Source organism: Cryptotermes secundus, unplaced genomic scaffold (assembly GCF_002891405.2).
Source record: "Cryptotermes secundus unplaced genomic scaffold, Csec_1.0 scaffold297, whole genome shotgun sequence".
NCBI classification, from domain to species: domain Eukaryota; kingdom Metazoa; phylum Arthropoda; class Insecta; order Blattodea; family Kalotermitidae; genus Cryptotermes; species Cryptotermes secundus.
Genome location: NW_019721762.1, coordinates 632,488 through 658,975, shown reverse-complemented (window position 1 = coordinate 658,975; position 26,488 = coordinate 632,488). Strand labels below are relative to the sequence as shown.

Below are 26,488 nucleotides of genomic sequence, written 5' to 3'. Positions count from 1 at the left end.
GCGCGTTATTATGGCGATAAATCAAATATCTGCAGGCGGTTGGAAAATGCTACTAAGCTTGTGTTGACGTGATTTTCCTGGCCATTTACCTCTGCTGCATGGTGAAATACGGATTGTGTCAGACTACAGTGTTGAAGAACTTGACGCATATCAACTGCATTCAACATTAATTTCTAAGCTACACAAGCTCATTAAAAGCAGGCACGAGTATTAACTCACTTCTTAAATAATTTGTCTGAACTTCTATGAATTTGTACAGTTTTGTATAGTTTAATTTGAAGGCGTGCATGCTGCAAACGTGTAATCGTTTCAGAACATGGGATTCCGAGTAGAATTAATAAAACCCATTTCTTCTTACGCAACTTCCTAGTGCTACATTCAGTAACTATTAATAGTATTATTACATTTGTAAAGACTTCATTATTTAAGTCCGGATTCTTCGCATGCTCAACTTGTTGGTTATAGCATCAAAGGTTCGTAACGTAGCCATGTTTGTAACTGTTAACTTACAAACAATATTTCGTATATAATGCATAGGTATGTTTATGATGTATCCCCGTACAAAATTCCATATGCCTAGCTCCATCATTAAACAAAGAACAGATCAGATTCTGGGAACACTGAATATGATCCAGTTCCAGTCAAATACGATATATAAAAACGTAAACATGAAAATACACAAAAATGTAATTTTATCTGTCATGTTGTATTGGTATGAATTTATTTAAAATGTTTCATTAAAACTTGTTCATTTATAAGTAAGAAAAAGGAGCCGAAGTTTAAATTCAACATGAGCCAGTGTAAACGCCTCCCCTCCCCCTTTTTCTTAATTAATCCTCCAAAATTAAGAAGTCTCGAGTTCGAAGTAAGTTTCTTGATATATATTTGTCGGCTTAACGAGAATTTTTAAAAGACGATAACTGTTCCTTCTTTAAGAAATTTGGCGCTCTGCTGCAGACAATAATCGGCATTTGGTTGATGTTACACGTCATCAAATGGAAAGAATCTAACAGTTTTAATAACTAACATCCGTAGTAGGCCGCGTCATAGCTAAAGCAGTCAGTTGCTGGCTTCCCACCGCGGCGGCCCGAGTTCGATCTCGGGTCTGGTCAAGTGGGATTTGTGGTGGACAAAGAGGCGCTGGGGCAGATTTTCTCCGAGCACTTCGGTTTCCCCTGCCAATCTTCATTCCACCAATTGCTCCCCAATCACCCTCACACATCATCTGGGGCTCGTACAATAGGCCAGAAGTGGCCGCAGTACAAGGGATACCAGTAGTATCATTTGTTACAAAAAGAAAAAAGGTATAGCTATCCATGTAACAGGCCGTGAAGGCCCATAGGGTTGTCAGACGTTGAGGGTCCCACATTATCTAGACAACCGGCTCACAGATGGCGGTTAGGTTGTCAGTCTTACGCGCCGGCCGTCCTTTCACCCCCAGGAAGATTCCTGGTACTCATTTCTGTTAGAGGTTGAGTCTACCCCAGGGTCATAGTGCGGCTGGAAGGATTAGGTAAACTGAAAATAATCCACCTCATAGGAACTCGAAATCGGCTTGTAGCACAGCATCTCAAACAACTACAACACCGTATGTCCCCCTTCATTTGTTATAGCAGTGAAACAAAACATAAACCAGCAAAATGGTTTCTCAGCTTTGTTAGAAGGTGCTATGGAGTGTTTCTGAAGAAGCAATTATTAGCTGTTAGCTGTTGAGAAACGTTTCGAAGTTTCACTTGTGGTTGTGCACCGCCCTAAAGCTGATATCTGAGTCTTGTGTGGTCTGCAAAAGATAGTTTGTTCCTTCAGGAGCGGCAGGAAATTAAAGACGACGCAAGCACACGACTATAACATGGCAGAATAGCGGGCTTACAGCCTGCAGGAAATTCTGGGTTGGCACACAGAATGAGGTAATATGAAGTTGTATTATGTTATAAGAGACCAAATTCGTGAGGAACTTCTAATGAACCTGTGGAACGTCCCACATAAACAGTACGCGTTCATAACCATTACGGAACATGGACATTCCCTCGAGAAGAGCAAGCGGTGTCCTCAACTTCACATAATAAAATCACTAACCATACAATGTGTGTTGAGAGAGATAAACTGTTACAACCCACTAACTCCTTGCAGCAGAGAAGCCAAGGCTCTCGGCCTTTTATGAATACAAGGCTCTTTATTACGTTCACAGCAGCACACCATTGGGCCTTAACCTGAGTCCGATAAATCCAGCCCACATCCTCATATCCTACTTTAACATGCAATGTAATATTATACTTCCATAATATGCTTAAATCTAAGGAGTTTCTTCCACTCAGGTTTTCCGTGTTTACGTTATCATTAGGAAAAATGGAATATGGGCTTATTTTATTTATTTTGCTCAACAAACGAACTGCGAGGCTTTAGTCCGCAAGCGAACTATACCGACCGAGCGACCGCCGTTTATCGGCGAAGTTACTGCGAACTTTGGCGGATAGAGGGTGTCGCGTGGTCAGCGCAACGAATTCCCACGGCCGTTAATTTCGGTTTTCTAGACCGGAGGCGCTACCTCTCTATTCAAGTAGCTCCTCAATTATCCCCACGAGGCTGAATGGACCCCGTTCAAGACCCACTACTTCTTAGAGAAGTATTGAGAAAAGAACCGAAACCGGGACCTCTGGATCTGTAGCCAAGAACCCTGACCATAGAGGCGGTAATTTTGCTCACAGAGTTGAAAAGTATAACTAAGGCGTTTAATAACTAATACAGATTTTAATGCACGCAACGAAACTGTAAAAGAACTCTAGACAAATATGACGAAGAATTAATTTAAATGAGTGTTTGTCATATCGGTTACTATAAAAAAACATGATAGATTGGATTAGGGCTTACGCGAAACTACCAAACCAATTTTCTTCAAAATTAATTCCTATATGGCCTTGAGGTTTAGGTACTACACTACAGATATATATCGCATCATCTCTCTTATTCACATTCTACTGAACTGTTATAAAAATTTGTAACGCGAAATTACGTTATTCAAATAATAACAAAAGAAATACCAACAAATTTATTTTGTGGAATTGCGTACGACGCTGTAGGCATAATAACTTCTCCAGAAGACTAGTGAACCACAATGAAAACCACAGGTCCTTCAAGTACATGCTCGCGGATAGCATTTTAATAAAAACCAGCAAAAAAAACTCCGTGGCCTGTAGTCCGCAAGCGAACTATACCAATCGAGCGACAGCCGCTTGTCGGCGAAGTCAGTGCCAACTTTAGCGGATAAAGGGTGTCGTGTGGTCAGCGTAACGAATCTCCACGGACGTTAATTTCGGTTTTCTAGACCGGAGCCGCTATTTCCTTGAAATAGCTCCTTAATTATCCTCACGAGGCTGAGTGGACCCCGTTCCAGACCCACTACAACTCAGAAAATCTGGTAGCGCCCGGAATCGAACCCGGGATCTCTGGGTCTGTAGGCAGGAACTCTAACCACTAGACCACAGAGGCGGTCATCTGTGTAAATCCTACTTATGAGACCCAAAGAATAACCGGACGAAATTCTGACGACGCCACGCGTTCGAGGTAAAAGATCATTTTCGAAAGCAAGAATACCATTGTAAGAGGCATCTTAGGGGACCTCGTATATGGAATTATACTCCGATTAATTGAACGAAAACAGAATATGTGGATCTAAATTGGACTGAACCGACTCGGGATAAAATCGAACGCCGTGTTGTGCCCTGAAGGCCGACTCCCGGTAACATGTTAAAAGTGTATTCAATTTTTATTTTAGGGGAAAATGTTGGCTAGAATAGAATTAGTTTTGGGAAATACTTGTAAGACGTACGAAAGAGGATGTAAGAAGGGTTAAGAAACTTCAAGGAATTTCTGCGTATGGAGTTAGACGGCCGTTAGCCTTTGACGCGTCGATGTCTTGTCAGCAGAATGACGTTGGAGGTATATCGAAATGCTAACTCGACAGAATCTACTCTTGAGTGAAGGGATGGACGTTTGCAGGTAAAAGTGTTAGCCAAATGGACTAGCAGTAAGGGGCGTATCCACCCCTATGAATCCCAGCCAACGAGAGCACCCACCTTGGGATAAGACGTCACTGGAGGCGGGAATGCTCCCTCTGGGAAAGTAATGAGTTAGCAAGAATAAAGGTATATAACCCAGAGAGCAAATTAGTAACGAAATTATTCAAACAGTAATTTTGGCCAATTGCGGCCGAAGGCCATGTTGGAAGGAGCCCCGACCGGATGCCAGGTAACGCCATCCGTCTGCAGGCTCAACTCAAAGTAAGTGGAACTACTCTTATCGCCATGCTTAATAATTGTGATATTATTAAAGTGTAACTCCCCCAATGGGGCATGAGTTAGGAACGTTACGAAAAGTGTACAGGGCGTAAGTGATTCATCAGAGAAATGCAGAAGTAGACATGTGTAATATAGAGGCTGCAGAGGATGTGTCTAGATGCAGGGAAGATAGCTGCAGGGGTGTGTAAAGATATATAAAGTGGATGAGTAGAATAGGAGAAAGAGGAGACTAGCGACCCACAACTGGGTGAAAGGAAGGCTAAGATTAGGTCCAAGAATCGTCTAAGAAGGAGCTATGTGTAATCCGACACCAGTCGACTCTTTAATTGTGATATTACTAAAATGTATATAGTTGTGTATCGATTGTTTACACTAATATAGGGTAGCATAGGGTGAGGATGTGAGTTTCTGTTGTTGGGATTTCCTCCCTTACCACACTTCGCACCTGCGCCCTCCAGCCAAGCCCGGTGAACAGTGTGCCCCTAGCCAATGCAGCAACGATAGAGGAAGTAAATTTAGCAGTTTCCTTAGCCCACCCCCTGTGACTGCAGGACAGATGGTGCCAGCGGTGGGATACATCCACGCCCCCCTGTCACCACGGCAAAACAGGCCGCGTATGTGATTACGACGAACCTTCCAGCTACATAACAAAAGAGAAATGTTTGTTGAAGTGAACTGCACCTCAAAAAATTGCCTGCAATAAATTAGTTGATGTGGCAGAACAGTATGGATTTAATCAATAATAGCCTTCAAGTACCAATATTTTGTTAGCTTATACAATATTAGTGTACCTTGAAACATTTATTATAAATGGTCCTGAAAGCCATGTTGCAACGCACAACACGACGGTACGTTTGGTTGCCTAATACGCAAGGGATAAGGACGTCCCACTAAAAGCACTGTAATGGGAAATATTCAGGGACTTAGCAGCAACAGGCTCGGAACGAAACAACGAAATTAAATGTTATGTTATGTTACGCACATGCATATGCTACAAATACTAAATCACAATTTATGCTCGTAAACGTAGTAGGGTTAAATAATTAAATTAGTGGTTACTCTGCAAGAGCCAGCCAAACAGTGTCAAACAAGAGGATCGCTTTCAGTCATAAACCAGCATATCGAGTTACGTCATTTAAAGTTCAAATCATTAAATCCACGAATCCTGATGATCGTTAAAATTATGAGAAAATCATATTACGAAACATTTCAGACACTCTTCACAAGCATTTTACTCAACCTCTGGGTAGATTTATTCTACTTTCTGAATCATGTCTTAAGGTTATCAACAATATTTCATATTATCGTCATGCCAGTTTACTGATTGACTTCAATCAAACATGACAGATTCGCTGAAATGCACCGAAAACTAGTCCTTTCTTTCAACACATACAGAGTAACAGGTCATCACAAAATGTGGATAGGAATAGCCTGTCGAGAGCCGGGTGATACGAACAGGGATATTAAAAATAGGAAATCGATTCTTCAAGCATGCGAACGAAGTAAGCCCTACGTATGGGACTACAGTGTGGCACAGAAAATAGACAAAAAACAAATACCCTATTGGACTGCGCACTACAACCAATTCTATGGAACACTTACTCGTACTTACTCATGGAGCTCAGGCCTTCTTGAGGAGCCGCCAATTCTGCAGCTATTCAAGAAAATCCCAGCATTTTATGGAACCCGAAGGTTCATTACTGTGTTCACAAGAGCTCTCCACTGGTCCCTATCCTAAGCCACATCAATCCAATCCAATCCATCCCATCCCATCCTGTCTCTCTAAGATCCATTTTAATATTGTTCACCCACCTACGCCTTGGTCTTCCCAGTGGTCTCTTTCCTTCTGGCTTTCCCACCAATATCCTATATGCATTCCTCTCCCCCCATTCGTGCTACATGCTCTGCCCACCTCATCCTCCTTGACTTGATCATTCTAATTATACTTGGAGAAGAGTACAAGTTATGAAGCTCCTCATTATGCAGTTTTCTCCAACCTCCTGTCACTTCATCTCTTTTCGGTCCAAATATTCTCCTCGGCAACCTGTTCTCAAACCCTCAAGCTATGTTTTTCCTTAACATGAAAGGCAAAGTTTGAAATCCATGCAAACAGATAAAATATTTTTTTACAATGGCTCTTCCATCCCATTCAGGGCCCAAGCCTCATATTCAGTATCGTAATCATTTTTCACATAAGGTAGGACTCCTTGGACAGGAGAACACAAACACAGAATAAACGCATACACACACCAAACATGAATGCCTTGACTGAAATTCGAATCCACGATCCTAGCGTCCTAGCGAGCGAAGACAGTTCATAGCTTAGACCGCGCGGCTACTGTGACCGGCAACATTAGAGCTTTACAACCTTTAACATTCAAGTTTTAGAAAGCGGGTGGGGCGACAAATGATTTTGAACTGAGTGGTGGCAAGCATTCTCTGAATTCAACCTGTTCGTAAAATTAATACTTATTGTAGTTTTAATCTTGACAGCTTTTCGAAGGACGTATTTAGCTATCTTCATATTGCGAGTTCGCAGTGCATTTTGATGATGATCCACAATTCCATACACAGATTTATCTGCGATTATGTCTAGGCCAACTTATGTATTAGCGCATATTAAAGGTTCTCTGTTTTTCTTCATGGCACAGAACTTATGTTGCCGCCCATCAAGTTAGCATCATCGGCATTGACCACAATTTAATGCGTTCCAATTAACTCTAATCCCGGTACTTTTCTTTGGACTTTGTAAATGGCATATTCTAAAGCAAAGTTAGAAATCTATGGTAATTCTGAATAGAAAAAGCACCAGATAAGTATTTTCCTGTGGGTCTCATATAAATGCGCTTTAGTCAGCCTAACTAGTTTCATGTGTATACAGAGTTTAGTGATAATACTGGAATAAGCTGTTCCTTTCTACTACACTTCTCCGTGAAGTTATTTGAATCGTACCTCTATCTGCACATTCAGAACTGCGACCGTTTGGTTGAAGGGCTTGAACTACATAAAGACAACTGCCACTCACTCATAAAGATGTGTCCATTTTGAGAAGCCGCCAATTGTGCAGATACTCAAGAACTTCCCAGCATTTTATGGAACCCGAAGGTTCACTACGTATTCACAAGAGCCCTCCACTTGTACCTATCATGAACCAGATCAATCCAGTCCATACCATACCACCTCATGCCATCTAAGATCCATCTTAATATTATCTTCCCACATACGTCTTGGTCTTCCTAGTGGTCTCTTTCCTTCTGGTTCTCCCACTATTAACCTATATGCATTCTTTTTGTCTCAATTCATGCTACATGCCCTGTCCATCTCATCCTCCTTGACTTGATCATTCTAATTATACTTGGAAAGGAGAGCATAAGTTATGAAGCTTCACATTACATAGTTTTCTCTAACTTTCAGTCACCTCATCTCTCTTCGACCCCAATATTCTCCTCAGCACCCCGTTCTCAAACACCCTCAGTCTATGTTTCTCCCTTAATGTTAGAGATCAAGTTTCACACCCACACAAAACCACAGGCAAAATTATAGTTTTGTACGAGTATATTCTAATGTTAATGTTTTTAGGCAGCAGACGAGAAGACAAAAGGTTCTGGACTGAATGGTAGCAAATATTACCCGAATTCAGATTCCTCTTAACTTCCTCCTGAATCGGGCTTTCATTTGTTACAGTCATTCCCAAATATCTGAACTATACAACATTTCGAAACATCTGTTTCCTATCTTTATGTCATGATTCTGTCTACATTTTGGTCATGAGACAGCACCGTGTGCTTAGTTTTCTGTGTTTACCTCTAGACCAACCTCCTTACTACCGTCAATTAAAGTTTGTGTTTTTCTTTATGGTATCTATATTATCGGGGGGCACGCGGTAGTATAGTTGGTTGAGGCACTATGCTACAAGCCGGTAGGTTGTGGGTTCAAGTCCCGATGAGGTCACTACTAGATTTCTTCCAATTGACATAATCCTTCCAACCGCACTATGGCCCTGGAGTCGACTCAGCCTCTAACAGAAATGAGTACCAGGAATATTCTTGGGGGTAAAGGGCGGCCGGTGCGTAGGGCTGACAACCTTGCCGCCATCTATGAACCGACTGTCTAGAAAATGGTGGAACTTCAACATCTCACAACCCTATGGGCCTCTACGGCCTGTTACAGGGATACCTTTACTTCTAGTCTACTTTATATTATCACCCAGTAGCTTCACATAATCGGCGTAGACCAATAGCTGATGTGTCCTGTTTAATTTCAGTCCCACCTTGGGACCTTCTTGGACCTCCCTGATGGCATATTCTAAAGCAAAGTTGAAAAGTAGGGGCGGGTAAAGCATCTCCTTGTTTCAGACCATTCTGGTTAGGAAAATTATCGACGAATGTTTACGTATAGTAATGCGTTTCGTTGAAACACATTTTAATTAGCCCAACTAACAGGTTTCATGAGTATCCCAAACTCTATGAGCATATTGTACAATACTTCCCTCCTAACTGAATCATAGACTTCCTTGAAGTCTACGAACAGCTGATGCACTGGCTCAGTGAACTCCAATTTTTTCTCCAGTATCTGACGAATGCAAAAGATCTGATCAGTAGTTGACTGGATAAAATTTTGTATGAAGTTGGTAGTAGTGATATCACACGATAATTACTACACTCAGTTTTATCACCCATCTTGTGAACTGGGATAATAACGGACTTTTTTCCACTGAAAAGGCAATTTTTCCTTATTCCAAATAGAATTAATTAGCTTATGGATTACAGAACGTAATATTTGACCTCCTTTTTGACTCACTTCTGGCGGAATTTGATCATTACTTGGCGAGTTATACATTTTCAACTTCGCAATAGCAGTTTCAACCTCAAAAGGGCTAAGATCAGGTACTAACAGCTCGGCTGTTAAGACGTCCGAAAAGTGACTTCTGATCAGGAGTTAAACTCATTTCCATAATTTTTCCCCCCCTTGGCACTACAACCCCAGTGGGCCTAGGCCTATTTCCATGAACTCCGTTCACTGGGTTTTTCTAGATCTTACACATACGGTCGTACTCCTTGGGCGAGTGATCAGCTCGTCGTAAGGCCTCTACCTGTAGACAAACACAGAAAAACGCACATACACAAACTAAACATCCATGCCCTGAGTGGGATTCGAACCCACGATCCCGGCTTCCGAGCGAGCGAAGACAGTGCATGCCTTAGACCGCTCGGCTACCGTGACCGGCCTCCATAATATTATAGCCACCAAAAATTCAAACCCTTCTTCTGGGCTGCTACCTTAACGTGTGCCTTGATCGTATGGAGGGCTACGCTGGCGGCGGCTTAACCTCCTGGCAGATCACCCATGCTAGAGAGGTCACAGGTAGGATCTAAACGGAAGGTAGCCCCTAGCCTTCCAAGTTGAAGGGTTGGTAGTGAGGGTAATAACCTCACTCCATTAATCAACATGCGTTAATAAACTTCATGATATGCCAGGAGAAGAACGTAAGAGGATAAGGGTCTTAGAGGATCGTAAAGCCAAAGAGTAGAGTAAAGGAACTGAAAATTATTCCCAGAGATTACCAGCCAGTGTGCAAATGCACTTGATAAATCCCACTTCCTTGCTACAAGAAATGTAAATAACATTTACTGTACGGTCTAACTTCTCATTAATTCAGTAGGATTTATAAACAACGCTGACTGTACTATGACAATAAGGAGGCTTATCTGGACGAGCGCTAAAAGAAAGTCACGGTCTATATTTAGCCGCGAGGCTAAACCTGAGCGAGCACTAAAATGTCAGATCATCCTACACACACACACACACACACACGCGCGCGCGCGCACACGAACACACGTATATATATGCCGGAAGGGTGCAGTCAGATAAGCACCGCAAAGACGTGCATTGCTAAACAACGGCTCGCTAAACACGTTTCCGCAACAATGGATAAGCATATAATATTAGAGGAAAGATTGGAGATCGTGATCTCCGTTAGGTTCTTCCAAAAGTTATAAAGAGGATGACACGTGAGAACGCTCAGTACAGTTCAGAAGTTGTAAGAGAATTGAGAGAGGAGAACAAGAAATGGGCGAGCCCTCGGCAGTAAATTTATTGTGAGCTGTTGTAATCGATTGTAAATAAGAGTGACTGTAAAAGAAGGTGTCAATAAATCCAATTGTCCAATCCAGAACCCGTTATTATTAGTCACGGAACCCCGGACACGTGGCAATAACTATAGGCCTATTACTGCGGTCTTATTTCCGTATTTCTTTGTCCTGGCGTTAAAGCACGCGTTCAGTTAAACTGTACATGTCCGCAGTGTAACGTGCAATGAGATTTGAATGATTCTGCATTTACACTGCCAGCATATTCCACATTACGTCATTCAAAATATTAGTGCTCTTCATCGGGTTCTTATATTGTGCTAATATTTCAAGCACAGAACTATAAACAAGTTCTAAATAATTCATGTAGAATTAATGTAAATTTCCCTTTACACTTGATCGAACCTGAAAATGGTTATATATGGCTGAAAAATGCGACTGTAGTGTGCACAGCGGTTGCTATGCAACGGTTGCTATACCACAGCCGCTTCTGGGCAACAGCCCGGTAAACACGTTCTCACAGCAAAATACACGAACGCAACAACGGTACAGCAAAAGAAGCAGATAAAAAATGTATTAAATAAAAGTAAAGTATCCGTAAGATACGTATGTTTTAACTTAAGCTATTGACATGAAGTTCAATGATTTAAAAATCGCTAATGTAATAATGTATATCAAATGTGAACCACCGAAACCACAGAACAGACCGCCATGCATAGGGGAAACGTATCCATGTCACGCAAGTATCATTTTCCCCAGGAATTTTTGTTAGACTAAATGCATTTCGGGTAATGTCGACCCAGTTCTGAAATAACTGATCGATGGGCATTAGTTTAGGAAATTAAAACCGTGGTAGAGGTATCGCTGGGCCCAAACGTGTATCAGGAACGGATTTACCTGTTTAATTAACGCTCTGAAATAATTAGCATACAAAGGGCGTACTAGGGAGACATCCTGTATCTTGTCTATGTAATACGAAGAAAGTAATGAAGTAAATGGATTATGTACATATTTGTCTATGTAATACGAAGAAAGCATTCAAGTACATGGATTATGTACGTATTAGTCTATGTAATACGAAGAAAGCAATGAAGTAAATGGATTATGTACGTATGCAGGGAATCTTACCAAGTAACTTTATATAAATAAACAGTTCTCACAATACCTTAAGTTCTTCAGTCCACAATCCTGCAAAAGAAAGAGTAAACAAACTGCATCCCACATTTAAAAACATAGCACCATTAATGTCACGCACTTAAAAGCACTATTACAGCCTGAACATCATTTCTGAATACATTTCATTCAATAGAGTACTCAGTTCAGTAGGGATAATGACGAACTAATGCCGAAAATGACCTAAGCCTGACTCACGCAACACTAAAAGGATAAAAAGTACTTCGTTTAGTTTGCGATATTCCTTACCTCAAAATACAAGGCGCGTGACGGCACGAAGTCTACGAACAGTTAAGGGAAAGTTACGTGTATGTGTTAAAGAACGAGCAGTCTGAAAACATGAAAAACAAGTTTAATAAGATAAGTACTTTCATAATCGAGCGAAATTTTACTGCACTGAGGATCAAACTCCATTGCCCTCAAACTTAAATCACACTTATCGGTATTCAGCATTGTTAAGCAGTCTACAGTATTAACATGTAACATCATGTCACTGGCAAATTCGAAGCCTGAAGATAAACAGTAAACAAACAGTCAAGGCGTGATCTTTCTATGTCGCATCTCCAATACGTCAAAATTAAGAAGGGGGACGTCAAAACTACTGGGAAACACAATCATCACTTGAATGACATATTCAGACGTTACTGCGCCACAAATTATGTTCTCAGATCGCTTACTGAAGTGTAAGGACGTGCTGATGGTAAAATGGTCACGGTCAAAAAAGTAAATACGTTAGCATATAAAGCATTCCTTATATACGTACATACGAACTTCCTATTTATATCCACTCGCATATCACAAGAAGGCCGGTCACGGTAGCCGAGCGGTCTAACGCATGTACTGTCTTCGTTCGCTTGGAAACCGGGATCGTGGGTTCGAATCCCACTCAGGGCATGGATGTTCAGTTTGTGTGTGTGCGTTTTTCTGTGCTTGCGTACAGGTAGAGGCCTGGCGACCAGCTGATCGCCCGCCCAAGGAGTCCTACCGAATGTGTAAGATAGAGAAAAACCAAAGTGAACGGAGAAGTTCATGAAGGTAGGCTTAAGCTCACTGGGGCTGTAGTGCCAAGGAAAAAAAGATATCACAAGAAGAAATTAACTATCGATATAATTGTGTAAGAATTTCACATATAGAAGTTTGGGAGACCTAGGCACAGATGAGAGGACAATATTAAATTGGATCTCAAATGAATATGATGCGAAGTGGAATAATCCGGATAAGGACAGGGATCAGTGTTGGGGCTGTTGCGAACACGGACATGACTCTTTCGTTTCTACAAAAGGCGAAAACATTTCTCGGCCAGCACACCTATTATCAGATTTTCAAGGACTCCGCTCCGAGGAGTTTTAGTTTATCATTTCCCATAAATGCGGTAGCCTGCACGTCCCACCAATCTCGTCCGTCTTGATTTAATCATCATAAGAGTATGAATCTGGTGAGGCATAGCTAAAAGTTATGCTTTCCTTTGTTTAGGTTGTGCCAAGGATTCAGCGAAGTCCGAGTTTAAAGGCCATTCACTGGTGGTTGCCTGCGACATATTAGTAGGAAGATCTGGAGGCCGTTTATTCGATCAACAACCTCCTGACGCCTCGTGCCATTTCGTTTTATTCTTACTGTGAGGCGACACCGGGTCTCCTGGTTCCTAGGCCGTAATGACCCGTCATACGAGATGGAGCCATGGAGTATCTGACAAGCTAGAATTATCCTACCCCAGTGTAACGCAGTCCATCACAAATCCCACAAGAGCTGACCTAGCATTGAACCCGGATCGCCGCCGTGAGAAGTTGGCGACTAACCCCCTAAGCTATGGCATGCGCATCATGTAATTATAAAGGATCCACCTAACAAGGTAACAAAAGCAAATAATTACCGATGTACAGCACATACTATGGACTCAATAATGCACTAAAATGTCAATTCTAGCATCTTGTGCACGCGGTAGTGTGGTTGGTTGAAACACTATGATATAAGCTGGAAGGTCGGGGGTTCCAATCCTGATGTCATTGGAATTTGCAATTGACCTAACCCTTCCAGCCGCACTATGGCCCTGGGGTCGATTCAGGCTCTAAGAGAAATGAGTATCAGGAATCTTCGTGGGGGGGTAAAGGGAGGCTGGCGCGCAAGGCTGACAACCTTACTGCCATCTGTGTGCCGATTGTTTAGAAAATGTGGGAGCCTCGACGTCTCACAACCCCTATGGGCCTTCACGGCCTGCTACAGGGACAGCTTGAAATTTTCGTTTTATACTATACGAATATGTAACTTTCAGCTGCTGAAATTCAGCAGTAGACGTGAAGAATCTTTACACTAAAGCGCGGTCTCCGAAATTACTGGATTAGAATTAATGGCCAATTTTCAGTGAGGACGAAGTTGCACGGGCTAAGAAAAGAAACCACATAACTTCCGATAAAACACATCAAACCCAATATTCGTAGATCACTTTAGAGCAGGAAATTACATTGCTGGACATCCGAGCGCCCCGGGTTCGACTCCAGAAGCTCCGAAAGTGACAAATATGTGGAATCTATTTACCCTTGCAACACTTATGGGATTATAATGTTGCTGAAAATGGATCATTAAGACATGCACAGGCCCTAGATAACTTTCCATTTCGGAAACCATCTTCAATATTCCTGCTGAGTTCGAATCCGCGGCTGAATATTTTCTGTACGAAATATATAGCATAGATTCTCTTCGCCAAATATTATGAAGGAGTTCTATTCAAGGACACTGAGAGGGTTGCCCCGGCGTGTCGGGGTGCGGCAGAAAAAAAAACTGTATAAAGGACACTGAGATGGGCAGGGCATATCGCGGACATAGAAGAGATGAAAAACTCAACATTTTAGTCGGAAAACATGAAAGGAAGAAACCACTTTGGAGACATAAGCACATATGGGAGTATAAGCTTATTAAATTAATCTCGAGAAGTAGGTAATCAAATGGACTGGACTGAGCAGGCTGAGGCCAGGGTCAGTGACAAGTATACGTTAATGAACCTTCGCCTTCCATTAAAGGCAGGGAATTGTTGAGTGGCTATTACGTTCTCAAGTAGGATTATGCTCCACTGGGTCAGTTAATACACAGCCTAAGCGCAAGAGGTTCAGTTCTTTTTAGACTTAATACGACAACAGATGGGACCGCCTTTGTAGTCTAGTGATCAGAGTTCCTGGCTACAAATCCAGAGGTCCCGGGTTCGATCCCGGCGCTACCAGATTTTCTGAGAAGTAGTGGGTCTGGAACGGGGTCCACTCAGCCCCACGATAACTGAGGAGCAATTTCAAAGAAAACAAAAACAAAAATTAACGGCCGTGGGAATCCGTTGGGCTGACTACAGCGACACCCTCTATCCGCTAAAGTTGGCACTAACTTCGTCGACAATCGGCGGTCGCTCGTCGGTATAGTTCGCTTGCGGACTAAAACCACGGAGTTCGGACGATAGCAGATGTCCTGTGTAAACGAAACTATTAAATGGATACATTCAAAGTTCGGATTTCACGTTTGGAGCTTATATTCTCGAAATTCGTACAATTAATATACATACAGTTGTTCTTTCGCAGCTCAGCAACATTATAACTGATAAAGAGGTCCATCACATTAGCCATAATTCATTAAATCTGAAGAAACCAGCCCATCAACGGTAACCACCGCATCGATTGCTTGCTGTGAACGACTGCAAATAAACTGCCGGAAATAAAACACAACGTCAGTAGCGCACAGATAACTGACGTTCCTATTTTCTAATGTTATTGTCTCGTATCCAGGTAACTCGACAAGAAATTAATGGGTTCCGGATTAGACGAAGCTGTTTATTGGATAAGTCGTTTACAATTACAATCACTCTGAAATAACGTCTTTCAGGCGTTGCAACCTGACTAGTCTGTCGTCTTCTGGTTCTTAGCTGAGCTGGTTTCTTCTGCTCTCAGCTCTGCTCCGTTCGCCGCTGATCTAGTCTCCGCTCTGTTCTCCTTTGATCTGACCTGTTCTCAAGTCGAAGTCAAAGTCAAAGTCACATGGCGACTGACGGTCAGTCACTCAGTAAATCTTGGTGTCGAGTCCCATCTGAGGCTCATGACCAGATATTTATTACTGTTTGACAGTTATGGGGCGCCCTCTGACAAGAGGACGGGTCTGTCTTTTGTATATGCTGCTGGCCCTCGCCAGCGCAGTCTTTCTCGGGTGAGGTGAGGACTCGTGAGGTCACGATGGAGGTACTCGACCCCGCCTCCACACGGGTTTCATCTGTTCTCTGAGTCTGAATATGAGTCTCATTTTACGACCGACGGTCAGTCGGCCAGTCTGTCTTGGTATGAAGCACCCATCTGGGGCTTGCGACCAGATCTTTATTATTGTTTGACAGTTACGGTCTTGTTTTCTGTGGGCGCCCTCTCTGTCCGTCCTCTAGTCGGGACGGATTAGAAGATACCTTCTTGAAGGGTTCCGTTTCACGTATTAACTACTGCATTCGTTACCGCTGGAACAGCCCTAGCTCTGGCTTTCATTTCCGCGGTAACATCTTTTATGCATGCGCTGTCTCGGAAACGTGCTTCAACAAGCCGTTGTCTAGCAATGGACGTCTACTGTGACTTAAGATATTCCGGCTTTTAGGCGGCATGCCACATTATGTTAGGGCCCTTCACTGAAAAGGAGAGTATGCCTTTTCCGAAGATTAGCAAGAACACTGGTAGGTGATGATGGGTTGTATACAGCATTTGAGAAATATGAAAGTATATTTTTCACCATTCCCTATGTCCCATTCAAAACTCGACGAGCACTGCAGCAGTCTATAATAATTACGACTATAAAATCTGTATATTTATTAACATACAATTTTGTACTAGGTTTACTTTAAATTCAATGTAAAAAAAAGCTCTTAACGGCGCAATTACATAAACTATAATTAACAGACTATTACCATTCGAGAGTACAAAACATCTTGCATCGCTCACAGCCTGTCAGACATGCTGTTGGACAACCGATCTGAACTGTTGAGCTACATCGAAGTCCTACAGGCCGCAGTGTGAATTGTATTTCAGCTGTGGAACGCAACCGGAGAACGAAGATCAAGGTTTCCGTGGAGAATTTCGAAGAGAACTATCAAAACTTAAGACCTGGAGAAGCTGTAGCCTGGGGTAGGCCTATGCAAATAGTTTACATCACCACAGAACACACAATTTTATGAAGTTAAAAAGAATGACTGCAGAGTTTCCCTCTTCACGGGACTTGACATATTGTGTGTGGCGTGTAATTGAAAGAGTGCTCTGAATCAGGTTCAGCCGAGAGGAAAACACGATGAGAGGGACATGGAGGAAGAAACAACGTTAAGTTCGTAGAGCGGGGAGAAAAATGAGAGCAGAAAGACTTGAAGGGTAGGTAGAGATAGGGCAAGCAACAAGAAAGATCGAGTATGGGGAAATGGAAGCCATTCAAGACAGAGCGTCACGTATGCCATGAGTCACATACATAAACAGAACAGACCGCCACTGACAGATTACATGCTTTTAAAATGAAGTTTCACTGACGTTTAAATTAAAATTACTTCCATCTATATAAGCCAAGATGTTATGGGCAGAACCACAATCGCCTACTTTCCTTTGATACAACATGGGCCACAGAGAAAGCGATGCGTCCAATAGTTCTTATTTTCTTTTACTGAAAGCCGTCACAACACAACAATTAATAATATATGTTTGTAGTATCAAGTAGTACTTTACTACATGTTTTGGCTTTCAAGGAGCCATCATCAGGTAGATACACTTAAAAACTTCTTAGCTATTGAATTGCGTGCTAATTACACGATGTAGTATCAGCCCTTCTTTTGTTTCGTGTGTATTTGTTGTCGCGGTAACAGTTTACCAACTCGCTGCCTAGCAACGATTGCGGGGATACACATACAGACACACAAACTAATGGGAGGGATTTATGAATTACGCCGTTGAGATGGGCTCAGGTGCCATGATATACAAACCAAGTTTCATAAAGAGAGGTTCAGGCATTCAAAAGTTGATCGCTCCGTGGCTTTAGTCCGCAAGCGAACTATACCGACCTACCGAGTGACCGCCGCTTATCGGCGAATTTAGTGTCAACTTTAGCGTGGTCGGCGCAACGAATCCCAGCGGCCGTTCACCTCGGTTTTCTAGACCGGATTCAAAAGTTGATAGGGAGGAATACACAGAGAGCATGGTGATTTCATAAGAATACTTTTATATTTTCAAAATAAGGAAAGTAGGCCAAAACCTTGGGCCTCCTGTTTGCGGCACACAAAGTTTCTGCGCTCTTTGCGACTTCGTACTTCTCATTTGTTTTCATAGTCGCTTATTGCATACACAAATCTACTGTTGACACATCCGATCAACAGTAGAGATGTAACACAGCAGAGAGGTATTACTGTTCTTTCTAGTCTGTTAAATGTACAACGCACCAAAATTTTTTCAAATAAAAATTATTGACTTGAATATGGTCTGAACAAGTGTCTTACCAACCAAGGTGTTTTTCAGGTATATAATCGCAGCTGTTGGAGACGTTTGCTTATCAACGAAACAAATGTCTTGTTCCATATTTGCTATGATATGACTGCACTTCCGTAATTTAATATCCGTACGAAGGCGAAAGTGAAAACATCGCAAAGCAGTGATATTCATATGTGATTTACAGCATTTCCCGGTATGACAGCAGATCTTATTAGTGACGTAATAAAGATGGACATTCTGTCTGAGAACAGCGAAAAAGAATACCCAAAGTCAATTATAGAGCTCTTAAGGATAGAAGAAAAAAGATTTCTGCAAGGCGTCTGTTACTTCATAAACAACATGCCCATATTTATATAAAATAGATATGAAAGAAAAGTAAAAGCAGTACTTGTACAGTTTATTAACAGGATACTCTCAGATTTAATTTAAGATCTGTAATAAGAACAGCGGGGAGACCGCTGTAACAGAATAAGATGTATATAGGAATGTGGTACAGAAGGCCGGATGGGTACTGCCTAGAACTTTTCTATATTTACAATCATTTTTCCACAAGAAAGAAATCTAATAAAGATATCTGGCTAAGAGCCACCGGCCAGGAAAGATGTGTGCACAGAAGCTGAAGAACATTTACTGTTAAGATTCGTTACCAGTAAATATTTAGCGAAACTTTTCTAAAGGAATAGCCATTGTTCGGAGCAGTTATCAAGCAACGAACAGTAAAAACAGACTGAGAAATCTTAGTGTGGTGTTCGAATATAATAATTGTTTATTTTTCCATATTTTTCGCTGTTTTTTCGGTTTTAGTACATAAGAAGTGAAAAGTAATTAAAATGAGGGTTTCGGGAAAAAATACTACGGCGGCGAGTCCACAAACTTAGGAGTGTCGAGTCTCTGAAAAAAGGACAAGCGGCTAAGAAATGGAGGTAAATACAATGGAGGAAGCAGAAATAAATGACGTAGCTGGGTTAGAAGTGGTGATGGAAGACATTGACTATGAAAAGGCAAAGAATAAGGTCTTCAAACCAAAGAAGAGGGTTGCGGGAGAAACACGACCTGACCTGTCACCAGATGAGGAACTGAGGACACAATTTAGCATTGCAAGAAACCGTAAAAAGCCAAATAAATTTTCAAACGATTGTGTAAAACAAGAGTAGTAATAAAACCGAAATAATGTGACATATAAAGGCCATTTATAGGCAACGGCTAGGTAAACACTGCCTAAAAAACCGGTACAGAAACAAGAGGACGTCTAATGCTAGGCAACCGAGCTGGAAACAAGCTTCATCAACAACAGAGGCCTTGTTTTCTGGGTGGTCCGTGTGAAGTCTAGCAATGGATCAACATGTAACAATATAAATAAGTCACAGAGTCATAACCAAGCCAAGGAGAGAATAGAAGAGATATAATCTGAAGCACAAAGCCTGAGAAATGAAGTCCGGCGACTGGTGTGGTCAGACCAGCCATAATGGTAGGGAAGACCTGGGAGAAAGTTTCAACAGCAACAAAAAAGGAAAAAAAAATAATTTACGTTTTAAAATTTATGAAAAAGGGCCATTCAAAAGCTCTGATACCCCATTAGTGGAAGGAAAAAAAAAAGAAAAAGAAAATAAGTGGGGCCAATTTGATATCTTCAATGTTATGGCTAAATCCATGATCAGTTCCCAATCCATTAGACAATATGCTCGGTTTATTTGGGAACTGACCCTCTTAGAGAGATTGGAAGCAAATAAAGTTCTGGACAGCCCTATCATCCAATATGAAGTGCTAATTGCATACATTCCGTGATATATGGCAACTAAAAATGGACTAATTAAAGACATACCCTAGGATACGGAGTTATAAAATTTGATGCAACAGCTTAACTCGGATAATCATGACAAATACCCCATACCTTTCCACATCACTTTCGCAGTCAGGCTTAAGATGAGAACCAAAGAGACGCACGAAAAAAAAAGAAAAGAGGAGAAAGACAGGCCTGGAAAGAGTCGATGGCAGTATGTTTGACATTTATAAGTAAAGAATTGCCCCTTCATATATATTTTTGTAATATGAAGTTTCTACTTCTGTTGGAACAGTACGACAATGTTATAAATGTGGCATTTGTCACATAAGTAAATTTTGTAAGAAGGAAAAAACAATGTTCTCATGCGGAGAAGAGAAACATGAAGGATCTTGTATTAAAATCCCTAAATTGTAACGGTAATCACTCAGCAGCCGGTCACGGTAGCCGAGCGGTCTAAGGCATGCGCTGTCTTCGCTCGCTCGGAAGCCGGGATCGTGGGTTCGGATCTCACTCAGGGCATGGATTTTGTTGCGTTTTTCTGTGTTTGTGTACAGGTAGAGGCCTTGCGACAGATAATCACCCGCCCAAGGAGTCCTACTGTATGTCAAGATTTAGTAAAACCGAAACGGAGAGATTCATGGAGGTAGGCCTAGGCCCAAATGAAGGCTGTAGCGCCAATGAAAAAAAAAAAAATTACTCAGCAAATAGTGAGCGATGCCCAGTAATTAAAAAAAAAAGTACAGGAGGAAATCGACCAAATAATGTCTCATAGATATGTCAGATTTTGGAAGCATGGAAAATTGTTGAAAAAAACAATCACAACTCTGGCGGTCGAACTTCAGGTGCTCAAAGCCTCCGAGCGTACGTTGAACCCAATATGAGGAATTTCCCCCTTCTCAAAACGCCAATAAGATGAAAGCAGTGGGATAACAAGTGAAAGCAATAAAGCCCCGAGCCTGCCGATTGGTTGGAACCCAGGGAGAAGGCAAAGGAAGACGACCACGGGTAACAGCATGACTCAAATATTTGAGCCGTCCAAGCAATGCAGAGAAAAGGAAGAGTTCAAAAGACAGCACAGTGATAGAGAAAATCTTTAAGACTAGTTGAAGTCCATTCAGATAGAGGGTGAAGTCAAGAACATATTGGCGACGATAATCAACTTAGTGATAGACTCCGGGGACGCTAAAGCAATGATAAGACACCTGTGGATAGCCGTCGAGCTTCACGAACAATATTGTAACAAAATTCAACGGAAATGAACCAATTAAGATTATTCAATGGAACTACAGAAGCCTAAGAAGATATGATAGAACAAGATATTTAAAAGAATGTGCTACAGAGGGCCGGATTGGCACTGCCTAGGCTATTTTCGTACATACATTTATTTTTTTCGAAATAAAATACGTAATAAATAGGTAATTTTTAAATTCGCTTAGTGGGGGGTGGAGTCCAACTGGGTCCGCTCGGCACGACGGCCACTGATTGGCCTAATGTAGCCTGACCCATGTGATTAAGATGATGGAGAATTTGGAATGAAGATTGGCATGGGAAACCGAATTACTCGGAGCAAACCCGCCCCAACGCCACTTTGTCCACCACAAATCCCACTCGACCAGACCCGGGATCGAACCCGGGCCGCCTCGGTACGAAGCCAGCGACTAACCGCTTGAGCTATGGCGCGGCCTAATAAATAGGTATGTACCATTCGTCAGACAAATGCATCATCACACTTCACGTGGTTCTAACAGCTTATATGCATACTACACCTTTCCTCGATACCAATGGTCGGTTAGTATTGGGGTCATGAAGAGAATAAAGGCTCTCACACGAGTTTTGGTAAAGCACTAGACGTATGGTCCTTGTAATTTAGCGTGCAGCAAACCGTTGATAAATTAATTCTTAATCGTACTTTTAATTAATCCAATTTTCTTTGTTGTCTTTTTTCAGTCACAAGCAATACGTGTAATAAACGCTTATGTGACAATTTTGAAAATAGGGCTTTTTAAATACCTAAATTTATTAGCAGACAACCAAGATCTACTTATGCTAGAACACACCATACATGCATGCACACATGCACGTAGGTACATAAATACACCTAAGTTTAATGATTACTGAAAACGTAACAATAACAACAATAATAATACAGCTCTTACTTCTGCAGTTTCCTGATCGGTCCACTGTATCACGGGAAACAGTAACGAATTTCTAGAAAAATAATTATTTCATGGACGAAGATGTGACACTCGAGAATAATAGCCTTGCCTCCTACAGAGTAGCTCGCGGGAAGATTCGCAGCACGACACTGTGACTGAACAGTTTCCACGGTTCTAACTCCTTCTCCCCTTACTCTTGGCAAAAGCAGAAAATAAAACGTAACAATGTTTCCGACCTGCACCCTCCTCCCCCTTTTCGCAAGCGCGTGGTTCCTGTTTCTAACTGGGAAACGACAAACACGACTGCGCGGAGTTCTCCATATTGGGAAACCTACTTCCATCGGATTGGATGCTCCGGTTACCCCAGTCATCCCCGAAACTCCCCTACACCCGTCTTTGAAAGCGCATCGTAAAAAAAATGTACCCGTTCTAGGAACTACACCGCAGTACCAAACATCCAGCACACACTAATAGCCAAAGTGAGAAATACTTATCGGTAGAGAAGTAGCCAGCATTCAGATTGCGCCACAAAACGGATCAATAACAACTGATAAGCGCTTTCACTGTACAATGCAAGTCCATGCCTCTGAGATACTGAGACTCGCATTCTGAAGATCCTGAATCGAATCCTTCGCAGTGCGTGGGCTAGTCTTAATTCCATATTCAGGATAGCAACACATGTGTTAAGCGATGAACGTTGAATTTCATTCCTTAGTTATCAGACATACAGTACAACAACAGTTACAACACAGGGAACGAGTTTTAAATTGTGTCCCTGTTTCTATATGAAGATAACAAAATAAATATGACATACATGTTCCCTTACTAACTTCTAGATAAACGTTGTCGTCACGGATTAAGCTGGCGCCTTATGTCACTTACAAGACTGAAAAAGTTTCTTTTTGTCGGAAGTTCCTGGCCACTTTTATATTCAAGAGAAAAAAAAATAATAACTCAGTGGTATTAGTCCGCAAGCGAACTATAACGACCGAGCGACCGCCGCTTGTCGGCGAAGTTAGTGCCAACTTTAGCGGATAGAGGGTGTCGCGTGGTCAGTGCACCGAATCCCCACGGCCGTTAATTTCGGTTTTCTAGACGGGAGCCGCTATTTCATTCAAACAGCTCCTCAATTGTCCTCAAGAGGCTAACTGGGCCCCTTTCCAGACCCACTGCTTCTCAGAAAATCTGGTAGCGCCGGGAACCGAACCCGGACCTATGGATATGTAACAGGTTATATTCAATAGCAGCTACGGAATTCGGTTTTCAGGCAATATTTTCACACAATGTTTTATTTTAGCATTCGCTTACACTATTTTACCACTTGATATATACTATCTGTACTCCAACACAGCTGTCGTGTGTGTGTGTGTATTTGTGTATGCATATACATCAAGCGATTCTTTTCACATGCTGATACCTGTTACCCTCTGTTCTAATATCTCAATTATGTTTATGATAATGATATAACAAAGTGAATGTTCACTGAGTTCATGTGATCTCATAAATCTGCCTTCCTTCCTCAAGAAAGGAAATGGGACCATAAATTAACACATTTTATACGTATCAAGGGGCAAATCGCTTACAACTTTCATACAAAGTTACGAAATATTAGTCAATCCCTAACAAACATCTAACAAGATAAATTTGAGCCAAAGAGTACGGAATAGACAACAGCAAAGTAACAATAAAACCTCGAGGCAGTTCTAAAAATACACGTATTTTGCTTCTTAAAGTAAACCTTTATGTCAGAGTTCTTCAGCCTTTGCATATGGAACTCACGATTTTGCTGCGGAGCGCATGTACAATGCAGTCACAATTTCTGATCTCAGTAGACTGGGCGGCGACCTCGTGAGGATAACTGAAGAGCTATTTCAAGGAAGCAGCGGCTCCGGTCTAGAAAACCGAAATTAACGGACGTGGGGATTCGTTGCGCCGCTAACGAGACACCCTCTATCCGCTAAATTTGGCACTAACTTCGCCGACAAGCGGCGGTCGCTCGGTCGGTGTAGTTCGCTTGCGAGTTTCTTTAGTAGACCAGGCGGACAAGAATATTAAGACACTATCTCAAGGACGGGGTACGCGGTAGCGTAGTTGGTTGAGGGGCTATGCTACAAGCCGGAAGGTCTCGGGTTCAAGTCCCGATGAGGTCATTGGATTTCTTTCCCTAATCCTTCCAGCCGCATTATGGCCCTGGGGTCGACTCAGCCTCTAACAGAAATGAGTACCAGGAATTAATTACATAATTTTCCTGGGGAGTAAAGCGCGGCCGGTGCGTAAGGCTGACAACCTTACTGCCATCTTTGAGGGGATTGTCTAGACAGTGTGGGACCCTCAACGTCTCACAACCCTATGGGCCTTCACGGCCTGTGACAGGGATAGCTTTACTTTTTATCTCAAGGAGAGTTCGGGGCAGGGTGAATATAACCAATACTGCAAATTATCCATACAGAAAGTTAATATGAATTAATTAAGGCAATGCATCGTCATATAACTGTAGGACAATGTCGAGACATGCACGGTAAAAACGAAATTTCAGTAATCGTAGGAACATAACTGGATGAAAGAAACACCATCATTTGGATCAATTCTTAATTTATTTGCAAGCTTATTCAACAGCCCAACGTCAATTATAAAACAAGCATGACTAGAAGAAACAAAGAAAAATACATAAACACAAACAAAAGACAAACAATGAAACATGCATAATTCTGATAATAATAAAGATTCCATTAGTGCAATCAAGAGAACAATTATGCGTTGGAGAAAAATATATATTTGCATTAATCCTGAATACAATTAGGCGAGGTAAAATAAAAAGGTAAAGTTATCCCTGTAACCGGCCGTGGAAACCCATAGGGGTGTAAGAGGTCGAGGTTCCCACATTTTCTAGGCAATCGGCTTACAGGTGGCGGTGAGGCCTTACACGCCGGCCGTCCTTTATCCCCCAGGAAGATTCTTGGTACTCATTTCCGTTAGAGGTTGAGTCGACCCCCAGGCCCATAGTGTGGCTGGATGGATTAGGGCAACTAAAAAATCCAATGGCCTCATCGGGATTCGAACCCGCGACCTTCCGGCTTGTAGCACAGTGTCTCAACCAACTACGCTACCGCGTGCTCCTCCCTAAATACAATTAGTATTTAATGATTAGGATAGTATTACAATAAAATATGATTTAGAGAAACCGTCAATATTTCTACAAACACCATTAGCAGTTGAAGCGCATCTAACACGAGGACAGACGCTGAACATGGAAATGCAAGTACCGAGCAGGAATTCTAAGACCAGCAGTCTTCAAATGGTAACAAAGATAAACTTGAACATGGGAAACTGCATCAAAGCGATGCCTACTCTTACCTAAGGTATGCATTTTAAGAGCTCTAAAAGCACAAGCATATCTGCAATGGACAAGAGGAAAGAAGCGATTACAACAAAGGGCTGCAAAGTTCTGCTAGTGGCGTTCTAGTTTGTTGGCATCAGCAGACGTAACGGAATTCCAACAGAAGCGTAGACAAACTTAGACATAACTAGGGTAAAACATAATACTTGTATACACATGCACGTCTATGGGCAGCAGAGAGACCAGAAGAAAATGTTATGCTGCCAACCACACCAGTAACTTAGTATACTGACAAAATACTGTTTCACAAAACTTGATCAGGATTATACTTTCAATATACCGATGAGGGAGCCGCGATAGCGCAGTCGGTATAGCGACTGGCTCCGGGCTGAACGACCGAGGGCTATGAGTCTGAGTCTGGGTAGGGGCATCGTCGAGACCTCCTACTCAATGGGTATCGGAGGTTCTTTCCCCGGGGGTAAAGTGGCCGGGACGTGAAGCTAACCACTCACCTCCAACTAGGGCCGAGATCAAGAAAACGCGGATCTATACACCCACTATCCCCCATGCCTTCATGGCGTAGTGTTTAATCAATTAAGCACAGGGGAAAAAATGATCTTTTTTATACACTGACAACGATAAGTATCTCAGACTTCTGGCTTCTTGTAGTTTTGTCACTTTGTGTAAGTGGGTATCTTGTCACCATGACATGGCGTGTCCTCAGGTTGCGGATGGAAGAGATACCCTCTAGGTATGGAGGGTAGCTGCGAATATACTGAATAAGCAGTCGCGGACAGCTGACATGGGATGGTCCTCGAGCTTTTGGGTTGGGCGTGGGGCTAAAAACTCCTCACCGTAAAAATAAGCTTCTTATGAAAATTCTCAAGGAGCCTCGGACCTGGGCGCATTCCTTGGATAAACGACCTAAGCGAAAGAAAATTAAGTTCTGTATGGGTGTGAAACGCAGGTCACGGTAGCCGAGCGGTCTAAGGCATACGTATATTGTCTTCGCTCGCTTGGAAACCGGGATCGTGGGTTCGAATCTCACTCAGGGCATAGTTATTTAGTTTGTGTGTGTGCGTTTTTCTGTTTTTGTGTACAAGTAGAGGCCTTGAGACGAGCTGATCACCCGCCCAAGGAGTCCTACCGAATGTGTAAGATCTAAAAAAACCGAAGTGAACGGAGTTC

General features: G+C 42.1%; 1 protein-coding gene and 1 long non-coding RNA gene across 5 annotated transcripts in view; one reads left to right on the top strand and one right to left on the bottom strand.

The window, feature by feature from the left end:
• Positions 1 to 26,488, bottom strand: part of LOC111875648 (oxidation resistance protein 1) — a 394,105-nt gene that overhangs the window by 361,065 nt on the left and 6,552 nt on the right. The window contains exon 1 of one of the 3 annotated variants that reach the window (XM_033750161.1): positions 21,964 to 22,068. The exons of the other annotated variants lie outside the window; for them this stretch is intronic. The gene's annotated coding sequence lies outside the window, so the exon portion shown is untranslated. Of the gene's footprint in view, positions 1 to 21,963; positions 22,069 to 26,488 lie in introns of those variants that run through there. 3 annotated transcript variants of the gene reach the window in all.
• Positions 4,192 to 26,488, top strand: part of LOC111875649 — a 27,013-nt gene continuing 4,716 nt past the window's right edge. The window contains exons 1-2 of one of the 2 annotated variants that reach the window (XR_004512640.1): positions 4,192 to 4,277; positions 13,031 to 13,406. This is a non-coding gene — a long non-coding RNA (uncharacterized LOC111875649). The remainder of the gene's footprint in view (positions 4,278 to 13,030; positions 13,407 to 26,488) is intronic. The other variant, XR_002844767.2, reaches the window with a different exon arrangement.